Source organism: Oncorhynchus masou, chromosome 30, assembly GCF_036934945.1.
Source record: "Oncorhynchus masou masou isolate Uvic2021 chromosome 30, UVic_Omas_1.1, whole genome shotgun sequence".
Taxonomy (NCBI): domain Eukaryota; kingdom Metazoa; phylum Chordata; class Actinopteri; order Salmoniformes; family Salmonidae; genus Oncorhynchus; species Oncorhynchus masou.
Window position 1 is genome coordinate 10,854,830 of NC_088241.1, and position 17,591 is coordinate 10,872,420.

General features: G+C 44.5%; 1 pseudogene; it reads left to right on the forward strand.

Annotated features, from left to right (window-relative positions):
- Positions 1-271: 271 nt before the first annotated feature.
- Positions 272-16,159, forward strand: LOC135523031 (E3 ubiquitin-protein ligase HACE1-like; annotated as a pseudogene).
- The last annotated feature ends 1,432 nt before the right edge of the window (positions 16,160-17,591 follow it).

The following is a 17,591-nucleotide window of genomic DNA, read 5'->3' on the forward strand; positions in this document are numbered from 1 at the left end:
ACAATACTATGAACTACACATATTGAACACCGAAAACTACAGTACCCAGACCGCATTGCCATCGGACGTAATGAAAACAGGAAGAATGATACTTGACACATGCAATGTTCACGAATGAAGAGGGTAGAGATAGAAAAAGGGGCAGCCTAATGTACATTTCTCGGCGGCTCGATGCATTACATCGAAGCCAGAAGCACCCTTTTAGCGGCAAAATAATCTTGCTCGAGGCTTTGTACCCTCGGTTTTGTTCCCGGTTGTTGGTACACCTATGATGGAACGGGCGACTAAACGTACAGATGAACAGGCTGACCCGCTTTCTGCGTCGCGCCAGGACCGTCGATCTCCCGGAAGGTATAGCCTATCGACCAAAGGACACAAATAATCGACAGAGCATAATAGGAGGCTTTAGCTATATCTATAGCATACTGTATATTAATGCTAATACATATAGTCATTAAATGTTGGAATTACAGTATCATTTTACAGTTGGTCAACAAGGCGGAAGCCAGCAACCCTTCAGGGCACTAGACATTTCCCTGTCTACAGGCTGTATGCTGGATAGGGTATTATGCTAACCATGTAATAATATGATATAATCTAGTGAGACCAACTGATACATACTTTGTCACTGATAGTGGTTGTACATCAGTAGTTATGATGGCCCTAAGTATGAGTCAGTAGCTTCTACATAGAGCGCTCTAAGAGTACTGATTTTAGCAGAGGAAGATCTTCTTTAATTCCACAATTATCAATGACACACCCTCTCCCTGTTGCTCCCCTCACAGACAATGAAACCGCAGTCTACACACTAATGCCAATGGTTATGGCTGACCAGCGTGTGCGTGTGCGTGTGCGTGTGTGTGTGTGTGTGTGAGGAAGTTGTCAACATTGGTTCCCTGTAGATAATTATCTGACATGTCTGTCTTTTACTTGAACGTCGGTTTCTGAATTACTCCTCAACTCCAAGTTTGATGTGAACTACACTTTCGGACGAGTCAAGAGAAGTCTACTTCACATTGCTACCAAGTAAGGAATGTTTAATTTTTTATCACTGATTGTCCTAATTGTTCCATTGTTTTGTTAGAAACCAACCAGACAGCATAATCTCTCCAGCATCTATTTTTATCACAGTGGTGTCTCTGATGAAACTCGGTATCTGGTGTGATGTGTCTCTGTGGGTCTCTGTGTGTCTTGGTGGGTCTCTGTGGGTGTGTGTCTTTCTGTGTGGTTGTGTGTCTTTCGGTGTGTACGCTACATCTATTTGTGTATTGCAGTGCTTGTGAACTTGTTGGTTATTGTGTTGTAGCTGTGGATCAGTGGAGTGCCTGGTCCTACTGCTAAAGAGAGGAGCGAACCCTAACTACCAGGACATCTGCACCTGTCTGCCAGCAACCGGTAGGATACTGGACATAGACATTACTGCATGTTCCTGATAGTACTCTGCTGCCCCCTTTGGTAGGGAGGCAGAATACACCTTTACATTGCAATCACAGATCCCTGCCAGCCCAGTGAACATGGTTTAGTGATGATAGTGATAATGTTTACCGTATTATATCTGATACTTAATGAATCCCCCTCCTCATCTTTCCTCCCTATAGACAGAAAAAGTGCATGGGAAGACTACTAGAATACAATGCAGACGTGAACATTTGCAACAATGAGGGACTAACAGCTGTGAGTATCACTGTGAAGTCATATGTATAGACAGACCAGTACTGCTGTTAAATTCTGTCATATCTCAGGGATGGAGTTATATTAAAAATGGTGAACGCAGGTCAAGACTGCGTTCAGTAAATGCCGTTAACACAATAAAAATGCGTGTATACAGTTTACTTATGTTTATGCTTTACTACATCCCTCTTCCTCATCCTCTTCCTCCTCTCTAGATCCACTGGTTGACTGAACGGGCGGACTGAGCTGCTTCATGACCTGGTGCAGCATGTGACTAACGTGGATGTAGAGGATGCCATGGGACAGACCGCCCTTCATGTATCCTGTCGTAAAAGGATTGTGTTCATTTGGAACCTTTGCCAGTGTTATTATATAATCAAGTTTCAAAGTTTATTAATCATAACTTCATGATAAGTTCCATGGTGAATAACATGATGAATATCAGACAGTAGTGTTGATGGGTTTGTTTCTCTTCTCACTCTCCCTCTTCCTCATTTGCCTGTGTGTGGTCGATGACATCATCAGACGGTGCAGTGCCTGCTGGACAGTGGAGCGGACATCAACAGACCTAACTGCTCTGGGGCCGCACCCCTCTACTTCGCCTGCAGGTCACTACGTACACTAGTACAGGAATGATGATGCAATACTTCCTCTCATCCTTCTTCCTATTGTCCACTTAGAATTGTAGATGTAGTATGAACTATTCTTTGTCACACATTGGTTCGTCAATTGAAATGCAAAGGTGTTGTTTTGATTCAGTGTGGCTGTAAACATATATTTCACTGCATTGTACAAGGCTATTAATGGGAAGAGGAGGAGGAGGAAGCTGGGTGATGGAATATGAAGAGACCAAATAACAAGGATCACAGCCAGACAGCTGTTCAGAGATATGTCCCAAACTTCAGTAGCACACTCCTATCCCTGTCAGTCCTCTGATGGTCTCTATGCAGCCTGTCTCATTCAGATGATAAGAATAGGCACGAGGAAACTCATCCCTCAGCTTCAGAGAGACGGAGAATGATGAGGTTCCTATTCATTCAGGACATGACAGTGACACCCCAGCCTTCCTTTGAGTGCTATGTATTAAGCTCCACACTCAAACACAGGGGCGCACACACATGCAGAGACACACACACATGCAGAGACACACACACATGCAGAGACACACACACATGCAGAGACACACACACATGCAGAGACACACACACATGCAGAGACACACACACATGCAGAGACACACACATGCAGAGACACACACACATACAGAGACACACAAACACACATGCAGAGAGATACACAGAGGATGAGCAGGGTTGGAGACTGCAGTGATTGTATAATCCTCTGATCTTTTGTTTTGATTATGTTTCACTTGTACATTAGTCAGTTCCCATTAAGGAGGCTCAATCTGAAAAGCACTGTGATTAGAACAATTAATCTGTAATGAACTGTGGATAAATGAAATGTTGTTTTACTGTCAACTGACTGCATGTATATCAGTCGAAATTTGGTGCCTGGTTCACCAGCTAATGTACCTGTCTAGTGAATGAAATAATACACTGAACATCTTGATTTGGTACAAGCCCTTCTCAGGTCTCCAACCCTGACTTCAGCCAACTATTGACCACCCCCTCTTAGCGTTAACCCTTGTCTTCTGAAATGTCATTATGTATTGTTATATAGAGTTTAAACCTTAACCAACACTACCTTGTTATATTGTTTTAATACTAGTAAAAAATTCAGTGTCTTAGGTCAGTTAGGATCACCACTTTATTTTAAGAATGTGAAATGTCAGAATAATAGTAGAGAGAATGATTTATTTCAGCTTTTATTTCTTTAATCACATTCTCAGTGGGTCAGAAGTTTACAAACACTCAATGAGTATTTAGTAGCATTGCCTTTAAATTGTTTAACTTGGGTCAAACGTTTCATGTAGCCTTTCACAAGCTTCCCACAATAAGTTGGGTGAATTTTGGCCCATTCCTCCTGACAGAGCTGGTGTAACTGAGTCAGGTTTGTAGGCCTCCTTGCTCACACACGCTTCTTCAGTTCTGCCCACAAATTTTCTATATGATTGAGATCAGGGCTTTATGATATCCACTCCAATACCTTGACTTTGTTGTCCTTAAGCCATTTTGCCACAACTTTGGAAGTATGCTTGGGGTCATTGTCCATTTGGAAGACCCATTTGCAACCAAGCTTTAAATTCCTGACTGATGTCTTGAGATGTTGCTTCAATATATCCACATAATGTTCCTTTCTCATGATGATCTATTTTGTGAAGGGCATCAGTTCCTCCTGCAGCAAAGCACCCCCACAACATGATGCTGCCACCTCCGTGCTTCACGGTTGGGATGGTGTTCTTCGGCTTGCAAAGTATGATCTTTGTCCCCATGTGCAGTTGCATACAGATACTTTTGTACCTGTTTTCTCCAGCATCTTCACATGGTCCTTTGCTGTTGTTCTGGGACTGATTTGCACTTTTTGCACCAAAGTACATTCATCTCTAGGAGACAGAAATTAGAAAGCACTTAGAAATTGCTCCCAAGGATGAACCAGACTTGTGGAGGTCTACAATTTGTTTTGGCGGATTTCTTTTGATTTTTCCATGATGTCAAGCAAAGAGGCACTGAGTTTGAAGGTAGGTATTGAAATACATCCACAGGTACACCTCCAATTGACTCAAATTATGTAAAGTAGCATATCAGAAGCCTCTAAAGCCATGACATCATTTTCTGGAATTTTCCAAGCTGTTTAAAGGCACAGTCAACTTAGTGTATGTAAACCTCTGACCCACTGGAATTGTGATACAGTGAATTATAAGTGAAATAATCTGTAAACAATTTTTGGAAAAATTACTTGTGTCATGCACAAAGTAGATGTCCTAACCAACTTGCCAAAACTATAGTTTGTTAACAAGAAAAGTGTGGAGTGGTTGAAAAACAAGTTTTAATGACTCCAATCATGTAAACATCCGACTTCAACTGTGTGTATATATATATATATATATATATATATATACTGCTCAAAAAAATAAAGGGAACACTTAAACAACACAATGTAACTCCAAGTCAATCACACTTCTGTGAAATCAAACTGTCCACTTAGGAAGCAACACTGATTGACAATAAATTTCACATGCTGTTGTGCAAATGGAATATGAAACAGGTGGAAATTATAGGCAATTAGCAAGACACCCCAAATAAAGGAGTGGTTCTGCAGGTGGGGACCACAGACCATTTCTCATTTCCTATGCTTCCTGGCTGATGTTTTGGTCACTTTTGAATGCTCGCGGTGCGCTTTCACTCTAGTGGTAGCATGAGATGGAGTCTTCAACCCACACAAGTGGCTCAGGTAGTGCAGCTCATCCAGGATGGCACATCAATGCGAGCTGTGGCAAGAAGGTTTGCTGTGTCTGTCAGCGTAATGTCCAGACCATGGAGACGCTACCAGGAGACAGGCCAGTACATCAGGAGACGTGGAGGAGGCCGTAGGAGGGCAACAACCCAGCAGCAGGACCGCTACCTCCGCCTTTGTGCAAAGAGGAGCACTGCCAGAGCCCTGCAAAATGACCTCCAGCAGGCCACAAATGTGCATGTGTCTGCTCAAACGGTCAGAAACAGACTCCATGAGGGTGGTATGAGGGCCCGGCGTCCACAGGTGGGGATTGTGCTTACAGCCCAACACCGTGCAGGACGTTTGGCATTTGCCAGAGAACACCAAGATTGGCAAATTTGCCACTGGCGCCCTGTGCTCTTCACAGATTAAAGCAGGTTCACACTGAGCACGTGACAGACGTGACAGAGTCTGGAGACGCCGTGGAGAACGTTCTGCTGCCTGCAACATTCTCCAGCATGACCGGTTTGGCGGTGGGTCAGTCATGGTGTGGGGTGGCATTTCTTTGGGGGGCCGCACAGCCCTCCATGTGCTCGCCAGAGGTAGCCTGACTGCCATTAGGTACCGAGATGAGATCCTCAGACCCCTTGTGAGACCATATGCTGGTGCGGTTGGCCCTGGGTTCCTCCTAATGCAAGACAATGCTAAACCTCATGTGGCTGGAGTGTGTCAGCAGTTCCTGCAAGAGGAAGGCATTGATGCTATGGACTGGCCCGCCCGTTCCCCAGACCTGAATCCAATTGAGCACATCTGGGACATCATGTCTCGCTCCATCTACCAACACCACATTGCACCACAGACTGTCCAGGAGTTGGCGGATGCTTTAGCCCAGGTCTGGAAGGAGATCCCTCAGGAGACCATCCGCCACCTCATCAGGAGTATGCCCAGGCATTGTAGGGAGGTCATACAGGCACATGGAGGCCACACACACCACTGAGCCTCATTTTGACTTGTTTTAAGGACATTACATCAAAGTTGGATCAGCCTGTAGTGTGGTTTTCCACTTTAATTTTGAGTGTGACTCCAAATCCAGACCTCCATGGGTTGATAAATTTGATTTCCATTGATAATTGTTTTGTGATTTTGTTGTAAGCACATTCAACTATGTAAAGAAAAAAGTATTTAATAAGAATATTTCATTCATTCAGATCTAGGATGTGTTATTTTAGTGTTCCCTTTATTCTTTTGAGCTATATATATATATATATATATATACACACACACACAGTGGGGCATAAAAGTATTTAGTCAGCCACCAATTGTGCAAGTTCTCCCACTTAAAAAGATGAGAGAGACCTGTGATTTTCATCATAGGTACACTTCAACTATGACAGACAAAATGAGAAAAAAAAATCCAGAAAATCACATTGTAGGACTTTTAATGAATTTATTTGCAAATTATGGTGGAAAATAAGTATTTGGTCAATAACAAAAGTTAATCTCAATACTTTGTTATATACCCTTTGTTTGCAATGACAGAGGTCAAACGTTTTCTGTAAGTCTTCACAAGGTTTTCACACACTGTTGCTGGTATTTTGGCCCATTCCTCCATGCAGATCTTCTCTAGAGCAGTGATGTTTTCGGGCTGTTGCTGGGCAACACGGACTTTCAACTCCCTCCAAAGATTTTCTATGGGGTTGAGATCTGGAGACAGGCGAGGCCACTCCAGGACCTTGAAATGCTTCTTACGAAGCCACTCCTTCGTTGCCCGGGCGGTGTGTTTGGGATCATTGTCATGCTGAAAGACCCAGCCACGTTTCATCTTCAATGCCCTTGCTGATGGTAGGCTTTGTTACTTTGGTCCCAGCTCTCTGCAGGTCATTCACTAGGTCCCCCCGTGTGGTTCTGGGATTTTAGCTCACCGTTCCTGTGATCATTTTGCCCCCACGGGGTGAGATCTTGCGTGGAGTTCCAGATCGAGGGAGATTATCAGTGGTCTTGTATGTCTTCCATTTGCTAATAATTGCTCCCACAGTTGATTTCTTCAAACCAAGCTGCTTACCTATTGCAGATTCAGTCTTCCCAGCCTGGTGCAGGTCTACAATTTTGTTTCTGGTGTCCTTTGACAGCTCTTTGGTCTTGGCCATAGTGGAGTTTGGAGTGTGACTGTTTGAGGTTGTGGACAGGTGTATTTTATACTGATAACAAGTTCAAACAGATGCCATTAATACAGGTAACGAGTGGAGGACAGAGGAGCCTCTTAAAGAAGAAGTTACAGGTCTGTGAGAGCCAGAAATCTTGCTTGTTTGTAGGTGACCAAATACTTATTTTCCACCATAATTTGCAAATAAATTCATTAAAAATCCTACAATGTGATTTTCTGGATTTTTGTCCCTCATTTTGTCTGCCATAGTTGAAGTGTACCTATGATGAACATTACAGGCCTCTCATCTTTTTAAGTGGGAGAACTTGCACAATTGGTGGCTGACTAAATACTTTTTTGCCCCACTGTATATATGAGAGCTCAGGCAGATTCTAGAGCGTGTCTCCCAGCAGTGTGACAGTCACTACCAGATAATCCTGACCAGTCTAGGTGGCCATTACTAATGGACACAAACTCCTCAGGTAATAAACCCTCTGCTAGACTAGGCTCCCAGCCACACCTGAGGCAAATGCATATGAAAGTGCACTTTATTTTAGTTTCTAACTAATTTCTCTGAATGAAGTTTATTCAGGCATTACAACGCAATAAGTGTGTAATAGCAACACCGCTACCTTAAAGCTAGTCATTTAGGGGTAAATGTTTCTTCTCTTTCGTACTCACCGTCAGTCTCCTCTCCAGTAGCTACGAGGCTCAGATGAAGAGTCTGCTGAGAATCATCCGGATCTTCTGCCATGTCTTCGGCCTGGGCCCTTCCTCTCCCAACAACGGGAATGACATGGGATACAATGGGAACAAGACGCAGCGCAGCCAGGTCTTTAAGGTCAGTATGGGGTTAGTACTGAACCTGAATTCAGATACACACAGAGATGTAGTACATGCTGTGAATCAGAAGAGGGCATTGAGAGATTGTTCACCATCTATTGATCCCCTGATCCATGACTTGTCCTGGTGCATGACTTTGAGTGTGTGTGTGTGTGTTTTTGTTTGTCAGCATCTACCCCTCTCTTTCTTTCTCTTTCTCTCCCTAATTTCTCTCTCTCTTTTACCATCGGTTTGTCTCTCGCTCGCTCTATTACTCTTTCTTTTCCCTCTCTCTCTCCTCTCTCCCCTTCACTTGCTCCCTCTCCTTCAGTCACTCAGTCTCTTTCCTTGCCTCCCCCTTTCCTCTCTCTCTCCGATTTCCTCCAGCCCGTTGGAGTTGCTGTGGCACTCTCTAGATGAGTGGTTGGTGTTGATCTCCACAGAGCTGGAGAAGAGAAGGGCCCTTCCAACTCCTCATCCTCGGAGCGAGATCGCCTCTCTTCTCCTCAAACAACTTGACGATGTCGCCTCCGCCTCCCCCTTGCCGTCTGCACCGTTGCTGCCACCCTCCATGCCCCTACCCCCTTTGCTGGACCCAGAGGTTGATATGGAAACACTGGAGGTATACACGGACGGAGAGGATTTCATCTCTATGACGGCCGAGCGGCTCAGCGCGGTGATCCAGGCCTTCTACATGTGCTCTTCCTGTCAAATTCCACAGGGGTAAGAATGACCTCTGACCTCTAACCCAGGGATGGGCAACTCCAGTTCTTGGGAGTCCTAAGTATCTGCTGGTTTTCACTTTGGTCTGTCTCTTGATTGCACTCAAGTGCACACACCTGATTTTACAGATCTATATTGGCCTCAAATGACAGTCAGTGTTCCTCTCATAATCTCCTAGTTTCACAGAGATACTTTGTAACTTCCTCCTTCAGATCTCCTCTGTGTGAGTAGGCCTGGGAAATAATGTAGCTTTAATGTCTCCTCTCCACACACACACACACCTTTCCTGGCCCCCTAGCTAGATAATTACATTTTAATTAGATCATTAAACTCCGCCTAATTGAACGCTGAATAGGATCCACTGTTATTGGCCCTATGCTGCTGTAGTAGAAGAAGATGGCTGTGTTTGTCTTTGTGTTTCTCCTTCCCAGGCCTGCTCTTCATTAGCTGATAGCTGGCTGTTCCCCTGTCAGGGAAACACTGTTTCAATAATGCAGGTTATTGTGTTTTGGAGAGGGATCAGATCCACTCATTATAATAGACAGATGCTGCACGACTTATCTCTGTGTTGTGTTCTTCTGAAACACAGCTCCTGGTTATGTAGTGAGTGTGTTCATCTTATTATCTTGCTTCATCTTCTCTTTTTGTCTCCCTCCTCCCTCTTTATCTTGCTCCCTCTGTGTTTCCATGTCTTTCCTCATCCAGAATGACGTCTCGTCGCTTTATAGAGTTTGTCTGCAAGCATGACGAGGTTCTCAAATGTTTCATAACCAGTTGAGTCCTTTGACAGGATCTTACCCAGACACTTCTTATCAATCTCTCTAACTTAAGCTGGCGTTTTTCTCTCTCCATTTCTCTCGCTCTCTCCATTTCTCTCTCTCCTCTCTCTTTCTCCATCCCTCTATCGCTCTCGCTCTCAGGAATCCAAAGATCATCTTTTCCACATCCTGTTGGAATGTCCGGAGCTAATGTCCCGCTTCATGCACATAATCAAAGGCCAGGTAAGACCTGTGATTGGCTGGTCTATCAGTCAACTTCCTGGTTGTGTATCTGCTGTAGCTAGGACATACAAGGGCCAAGACAACGTTCCCATGGCCTCTTATTTGCATGCTATGACAGTAGCTTTCTCTCCCCCCCTTTCTCTATCTCTTTCTATATATTCCCCTCTCTCTCCCTCTCTTTATGTCCCTCTGTAGTTCTCCCTCAGGGGACTATGTTGCGAGTGACTTTGAAACACCCGTGTCTTCCAGGCAGGATCATTTAACAACGTTATTGCCATGGCGATAACACTTGTCGTAAGTTCCTTTTATACAGCTTGATAAATTTTAAGTGCCTGTTCTAAGTTGTGTGTCGTGCTCCTCTCTCACTCCTCACTATTCATATTTGAGCGGCGGACTGCGTGCCAAGCCTCGTCACCTCTGGATTATATCCCACCTGGGAACAAGAGCCCCTCGTTTTAATTACAGATTTTAACCTGAAGAAGACTATTCCATCTCCACATCTCCCTCTCAGTATGCACAGGAGCCCCAGGGGAAAATCTCTCTCTCATTTCTATCTCTCTCTTGCGCTCTCTCTCCCCAGCTCATCTCTCATAGAGAACAAAGACATTCAAACATTATGCAAATATAAATGCCATTCTTCCCCCTCTGCATTCTTTAGACACTGTATTTCAACACTTGAGGCTTTTGAACCATTGGTTTAGACACCGTCGTAGATTTGAAAGTGTAGAGAGAGATAATGAGTTTGGGGAAGTGCTGTGGCTGGTATTTAGTTAGGATAATTATAAGACATAATAAGGCCTTTGAAGTCTTGTAATACATTATATCTGCATCATAATGCACTATACCTGCAGGCTGTAAGTGAAGTGTTATTGTTTGTTCCCTTCGCAGCCCTTCAAGGAGCGCTGTGAGTGGTTCTATGAGCACCTATTGGTAGGACAGCCAGACGCAGACATGGTCCATCAACCTGTCAACGAGAACGACATCCTGCTAATCCAGACTGACCATACTACATCCGCAAATGTCTTACACTCCACCCAGCAATGTATCAGTTTGTGTCTCTTTCTCAATGTTTCTCTTTTCTCTCAGAGTCCATATTCAGCAGTAGCCGTGCAATGTTCTCCAAATCGACCAATGAGGAGTTCAAACAGGGCATCGCCGTACGATTCCATGGAGAGGAAGGAATGGTGGGTGACCTAGGTTCAAATAGTATTGATTTTCTTTTAAAATACTTTAGTTTAGAAACTCTTGATTGAACTTGCCTAGGGCAATGGAAACAATGGAATAGTTCCCAAAATGCAAAGAGAATAGGGTACCATCTCAAATTCCCGTGCTTCGTCCTAGCAACACTTCATTAGTGGAGTATACAGGAAACAGGGTCCCATTTCAGCCCATGCTCATTTATCAGTAGACCTTTAGTTGACCTGTGACCTTTGTGTCCAGGGCCAGGGTGTGGTGAGGGAGTGGTTTGACGTCCTGTCCAATGAGATCATCAATGCAGACTATGGCCTCTTCACCCAGTCAGCGGATGGTGAGACACCTTTCGATTGGCTGATGAGATGATGTTTTTGTGTGTGTGTGTGTGTGTGTGTGTGTGTGTCACTGTTGGGCTGGAACGTGGTGCCTGTAACTCGTCAGTGAACCCTGATCATCTGAACTACTTCCGGTTTGCCGATCAGATCCTGGGGTTGGCTCTTTACCACCGTCAGCTGGTCAACATCTACTTCACCCGCTCCTTCTACAAACACATACCCGGTAACACACACCCACATTCTACAGTGGGTTGTTAACATGATGTAATGTGCGTACAGGAATCCCAGTGAACTACCAGGGTGTATCCTCTGCTTGAGCAGGTTGTTACGTTTGTAACTGGGTTATAATACAGTTGTTAGTGTTTTTACAGGGATATTACAGTGATGCTACAGAGTTGTAATGGTATGGGTGCCGTCTGTGTGTCCAGGCATCCCAGTGAACTACCAGGATGTGTCCATCGATCCAGAGTATGCCAAGAATCTGCAGTGGATCCTTGGACAACGACATCAGCGACCTGGGACTGGACCTAACCTGCTCTGTGGAAACAGACTTGTTCGGCGCCATGGAGGAGGTGCCACTCAAACCTGGCGGGACTAGCATCATTGTCACCCAGGACAACAAGGTGAGCCAGCCGATCACAGAATGAGGATCTGAAACTCCTAATTCCTAGCATTTGTTTTGTTGCTCTCAAAATCAACTAGGTGAGAATAGCAGATGATTGACAGGTCAAACAGAAGAAAGTTGTGATGTAGACTGCGCTCCCTGTATTCTCCTTTTGCCTGTGTTCAACTCCCTTCTCCTTTATCTCTCCTCTCTCTCTTTTCCTCTCTTCTCCTGTCTACTGTCCTCAACTCTCTTCCCCTCACCTCTTTCTCTGCTCTCACCCCTCTTACCCATTATCTTTTATTCTCCTTCTCTGCTCTCTGCTCTCGCTTGCTTGCCTAGCGGGATCTGATGTCTGATGCAGGGATTGATTGGCCTTGTCTGGCTCAGGGGTGTCAATGGGATGTTGGGGTCACCTTGAGGCCTCTTGCCGTCGCCCAGCTCAGATCAGATTTGTTTCTGTGTGTGTCGGCAAAATCCATGTCCTCACTAGTCCCTGGATCGATAGGGTACCATGGCGATTATCTGGCCTGCCGCGTGTTATTGGACATGTGTGTGCGGTCACACGGTCACAGCTCGCCTGCTGACAACACTCAGACTCAGTGGGGAGGAGAGTTTAGCTCTGTTTACCACTGGACCACCTGTGTTCAGTTGCGTTAGAAAAACACCCTTGTGTCTTTGTCAACATGATTTTGAACAGAAGAAGCATTAAGTTATGTTTTATAAGTCTGTTGTAGATGATACAGTTGAAGTCTGAAGTTTACAGACACCTTAGCCAACTACATTTCAACTCAGTTTTTCACAATTCCTGACATTTAATAGTAAAAATTCCCTGTCTTAGGTCAGTTAGGATCACCACTTTATTTTAATAATGTGAAATGTCAGATTAATAGTAGAGAGAATGATTTATTTCAAGTTTTATTTCTTTCATCACATTCCCAGTGGGTCAGAAGTTTACATACACTCAATTAGTATATGGTAACATCGCCTTTAAATTGTTTAACATGGGTCAAGCATTTTGTGTAGCCTTCCACATGCTTCCCACAATATGTTCGGGTGTATTTTGGCCCATTCCTCCTCTGACAGAGCTGGTGTAACACAGTCAGGTTTGTAGGCCTCCTTGCTCGCACATGCTTTAACTTCCTGACTGATTTCTTGAAAATTTGCTTCAATATTTCCACATAATCTTCCTTCCTCATGATCCCATTTATTTTGTGAAGTGCACCAGTCCCTCCTGCAGCAAAGCACCCCCACAACATGATGCTGCCACCCCCGTGCTTCATGGTTGGGATGGTGTTCTTCGGCTTGCAAGCCTCCCCTTTTCCTCCAAACAGAACGATGGTCATTATGGCCAAACAGTTCCATTTTTTGTTTCATCAGAGCAGAGGACATTTCTCCAAAAAGTACGATCTTTGCCCCCATGTGCAGTTGCAAACCGTAGTTTATCTTTTTTATGGCGGTTTTGGAGCAGTGGCTTCTTCCTTGCTGAGTGGCTTTTCAGGTCATGTCGACATAGGACTTGTTTTGCTGTGGATATAGATACGTTTGTACCTGTTTCCTCCAGCATCTTCACAAGGTTATTTGATGTTGTTCTGGTATTGATTTGCACATTTCACACCAAAGTAAGTCTCTTGGAGACAAAACGCGTACTATTGTTTGTACAGATGAACGTGGTACCTTTAGGCACTTGGAAATTGCTCCCAAGAATGAACCAAACTTGTGGAGGTGTACATTTCTTTTTCTGAGGTCTTGGCTGATTTTTTTTTTCTTTCCATGATGTCAAGAAAAAGAGCACTGAGTTTGAAGTTAGGTCTTGAAATACATCCACAGGTACACCTCCAATTGACTCAAATTATGTAATTCGAGAAGTTTGATGCTTCTAAAGCCATGACATCATCTTCTGGAATTTTCCAAGCTCTTTAAAGGCACAGTCAACTTAGTGTATGCAAACTTCTGACCCACTGCCATTGTGATACAGTAGATTATTTCACTTAAAATTCATCTGTAAACAATTCTTGGAAAAATTACTTGTGTCATGCACAAAGTAGATATCCTTACCGACTTGCCAAAACTATAGTTTGTTAACAAGAAATTTGTGGAGTGGTTGAAAAACAAGTTTTAATGACTCAAACCTAAGTGTATGTAAACTTCCGACTTCAACTGTACATGTGTCCTGACTACTACTCCATTTAACCTCTTGTCTTGTCTGGTCTTGTCTGGTCTTGTCTGGTCTTGTCTTGTCTTGTCCTGTTCTGTCTCTTGCTTGCTGCTGCTTTCTGGGATGCCAGAGATCGATGGACTGGCACAGAATACACCAGTGGCTATGACCTGTGGGAACCTGTCATCCAGGTGAGTTAGCTCTCACCGGGCAGGACTCTTTTTAATGTAACTCCACCTCATCAGAGAGCAGGACACTTTTTACTGGAACAATTCCAATTTAGAGAGATGTACCACAGGCTTGGCTGATCCTACAGAGATCTTAACATCTCCTCCCAGGCTGGCTTAGTGGTTTAAAGTTGATTCTCTTGTCAGATTCTCTTATCTCACAGTGGTTTTCATTTGGTGTAATGTGGATTCTCTTGTCTTGTAGTGGTTCTGGAAGGTGGTAGAAAGCCTTACCCAAGAGGAGAGGGTCCTACTGTTGCAGTTTGTCACTGGCAGGTGAATTTCTAATTAGTCAGTGCGTGTGTGGCAGGTGAGTTTTTCACATAAGGCCATTGTAAGATCTGATCAATGATCCGTTACTTACTCTCACTCCTGTCCTGTCTAATTCCTTTCTCATGTCCCTGTTAGTTCCAGGGTACCTCATGGTGGCTTTGCCTTTCTGATGGGAGGTAGTGGTTTACAGAAGTTCACTATTGCCTCTGTAACATACACTTCAAACCTACTGCCTACCTCCAGCACCTGGTGAGGGCCGCACTCACGTATATGCTCACACACATGCGCTCACTCGCTGTCACCCACTAGAGAGAGCAACATGCTGACAGAAAAAGCACTAGAGGGCAGTATGGTTCCTCTGTCTCCGTGTGTGTGTGTGTGTGTGTGTGTGTGTGTGTGTGTGTGTGTGTGTGTGTGTGTGCTTTAGTGCACTGGTATAGGAGAGGGGGAGAGGGGAAAACAGGGAGGGGTTTCTGCATGTTGGATGGAAAGGACAGGTACTGTAGTTCTCATCGCTGTAGGTCTATACTTTGGCAGGTAGAAATCACCACTGTACTGTATACTACAGCAGCTGGATATGAGACATAATGACATGCCATCAATATGCAGTGAACCACAAGAAACTACATTGACCATGATGCTCCTCCCACAGCATCAACATGATGAAACTCCCAGAATACCCCAGCCAGGAGGTCCTGCGGGACAGGCTGCTGGTTGCACTGCATTGTGGGAGTTACAGGTACACCGTGGCGTGGCGCTGGCTGCAGCTACGTCTCAGCGGGACTTTGAGGTCCTTGCGGTCCGCACAATTGGCCTAGCGTCGTCCCGGTTAGGGAGGGCTTGGCCGGTAGGGGAATCCTTGTCTCATCGCGCACCAGCGACTCCTGTGGTGGGCCGGACGCAGTGCGCGCTAACCAAGGTTGCCAGGTGCACGGTGTTTCCTCCGACACATTGGTGCGGCTGGCTTCTGGGTTGGATGCGCACTGTGTTAAGAAGCAGTGCGGCTTGGTTGGGTTGTGTATCGGAGGACGCAGTTGTAGAGATTATACAAAACACTAAAACAATTGGATACCACGAGATTGGGGAGAAAAAGGGGTGAAATTCAACAACAACAAAAAAGGTATGATTTTTATAAGATAAACAAGCTCCCAAAGGAAATACCCCTGATTTCACTCTGAACTGCCAAAAACATGTTACCACAACAACTTATCCACTACAGACTGGCTGCACAGCATCCCTCCCACAGCATGAAGCCAGTCAGCTGCCTTCCTTTAAGTCTCTCTCCTTTGACATTCTTCTCCTGTAACATGGTAATATGGAATGATCTGGTTGGTGTGTATTTCAGAATTGAAGGGGGAGTCTATAATGATATTAAGTTAAGAGGGTGTGGCCAGGTGGTTTTACATGTGTTTACCAGGGAGGTAGTTGTAAAAAGGTGAAGAGTCTAGCCTGTGAGTGACAAACACTAATGCAGAAAATGCTAATTTGTCCTGGGAATAGGTGCATAAAAGATTCCCAAAATGAATAGAAGCGTTAACGGTGCTTACAGGCGTTTACCCCCCGCTCCAGTACATCCCTGATCTTCACAGCTGCCTAACCACAACTCCCTCACCCTATAAGGTGCACCTCTCATGTGGTTCTACTTTGTGAGATTCTTCAGTTTAGTGTATAGAAATATCATTAATAAAAAATATAATGAATAGAACAGACGAATCATTGACTTCTATTCATTCTATTTCTATGGTTTTAATCCTATCCGGTTAAAAAACCTTTGAAAAACTGGGCCCAGTACTCAGTCATCCCTTTCTATTGTATAAGACTGGCAGGACTCTCTGTGCGTCCCAAATTGCTCCGTAGTTCCTATATAGTGCATTACACTGTTGTTTTAAATGTATGAATTAGATGTTATATTGTATACAGAGCCTTTATAGATATTTTCGCTTATTACTCAAAATCAAAGTATGTATTTTACCATAAACATAATACATTGTTTAAACTTTGAGATTGTATCCATCACCCCCCCCCTACACAAACTGTTAGTGAGTGATTGTGGGAGAGCATTGAGCAATACACAAGCTTGTGTGAGTGAGGGCATGCTGGTAAAGTGCATAGTGGGTGGATGTGTGTGTGTGGCTGAACGTATGTGCTCTCAGCATGTGCTGTGTTGGGTCTGAGATCAGCAGGGCTACCTGTGCTAAACGGTTTCCTCAGCACTCTCTCAAACACAACCTCTTTTCCATCTCTCTCAGACAGACACACTGTGACCAAAGCCACATTCTAAACATGCATGTTCTGTTCCCCATAGCAACGCTGCATCCTCCATACAATCTGCCCTTCCCAAGTTCTACCTTAAACACAGCCTGGCTGGTTCACCATGGCAACGCCAACGTCTGGTTGAGTACACACACACAGGCAGCGCAGCATGGACAGGCCCAGGGCTGGCTGAGATGTGGACCCGGCATATGTCCCCTTGGCAACCCAGAGCGACTGAGCAGACAGAGAATGTAAAAGTGGTTGAATATGTGGGTAGAACATGGAGAGCGGGAGAGAAAAGGTGTCCATCACATTCTACCACATACTTTTGCCACACTAACATGCACTCTCATCATTCACTTAATTGAATTAGCTAACTATTCATCCTCACCCTCCAGTCTCCTACCTGGACCTGTGTGACATGTTCAGGCGATAACACAGCACATACACACACACACACACTGCTTTAGACACTGTCAGGTGATACCACTGCACTATAGAGTAGATTCTTACCTTTGACCTCCAGAGTTCTTCATCTGGCTGGTTGAGGTTTTTCTGATTGCTGTGTCCTCAGGCAGAGATAAATGTGCTCCTCTGGCCGGCATCTGGAGTTATTACCTCCGCATCCTCACATACTGATTAAATCTGCTGTGTTCACCCTTTCTCTGTTTCTTATACACACACAACCACTGACTGCGTACATGTCCTCTACTATAGTACAAACTGCACAAAGCAATGAGGCTGAAAATGTGGTCGTGTAGATTGTCACTCCCCTTCGGCTTGTTCTAGTGCAGACACTGGGGCATATTTCACCAAGACAATGACCTGCAGGCAGAGCGCTACAGAGAACTTTC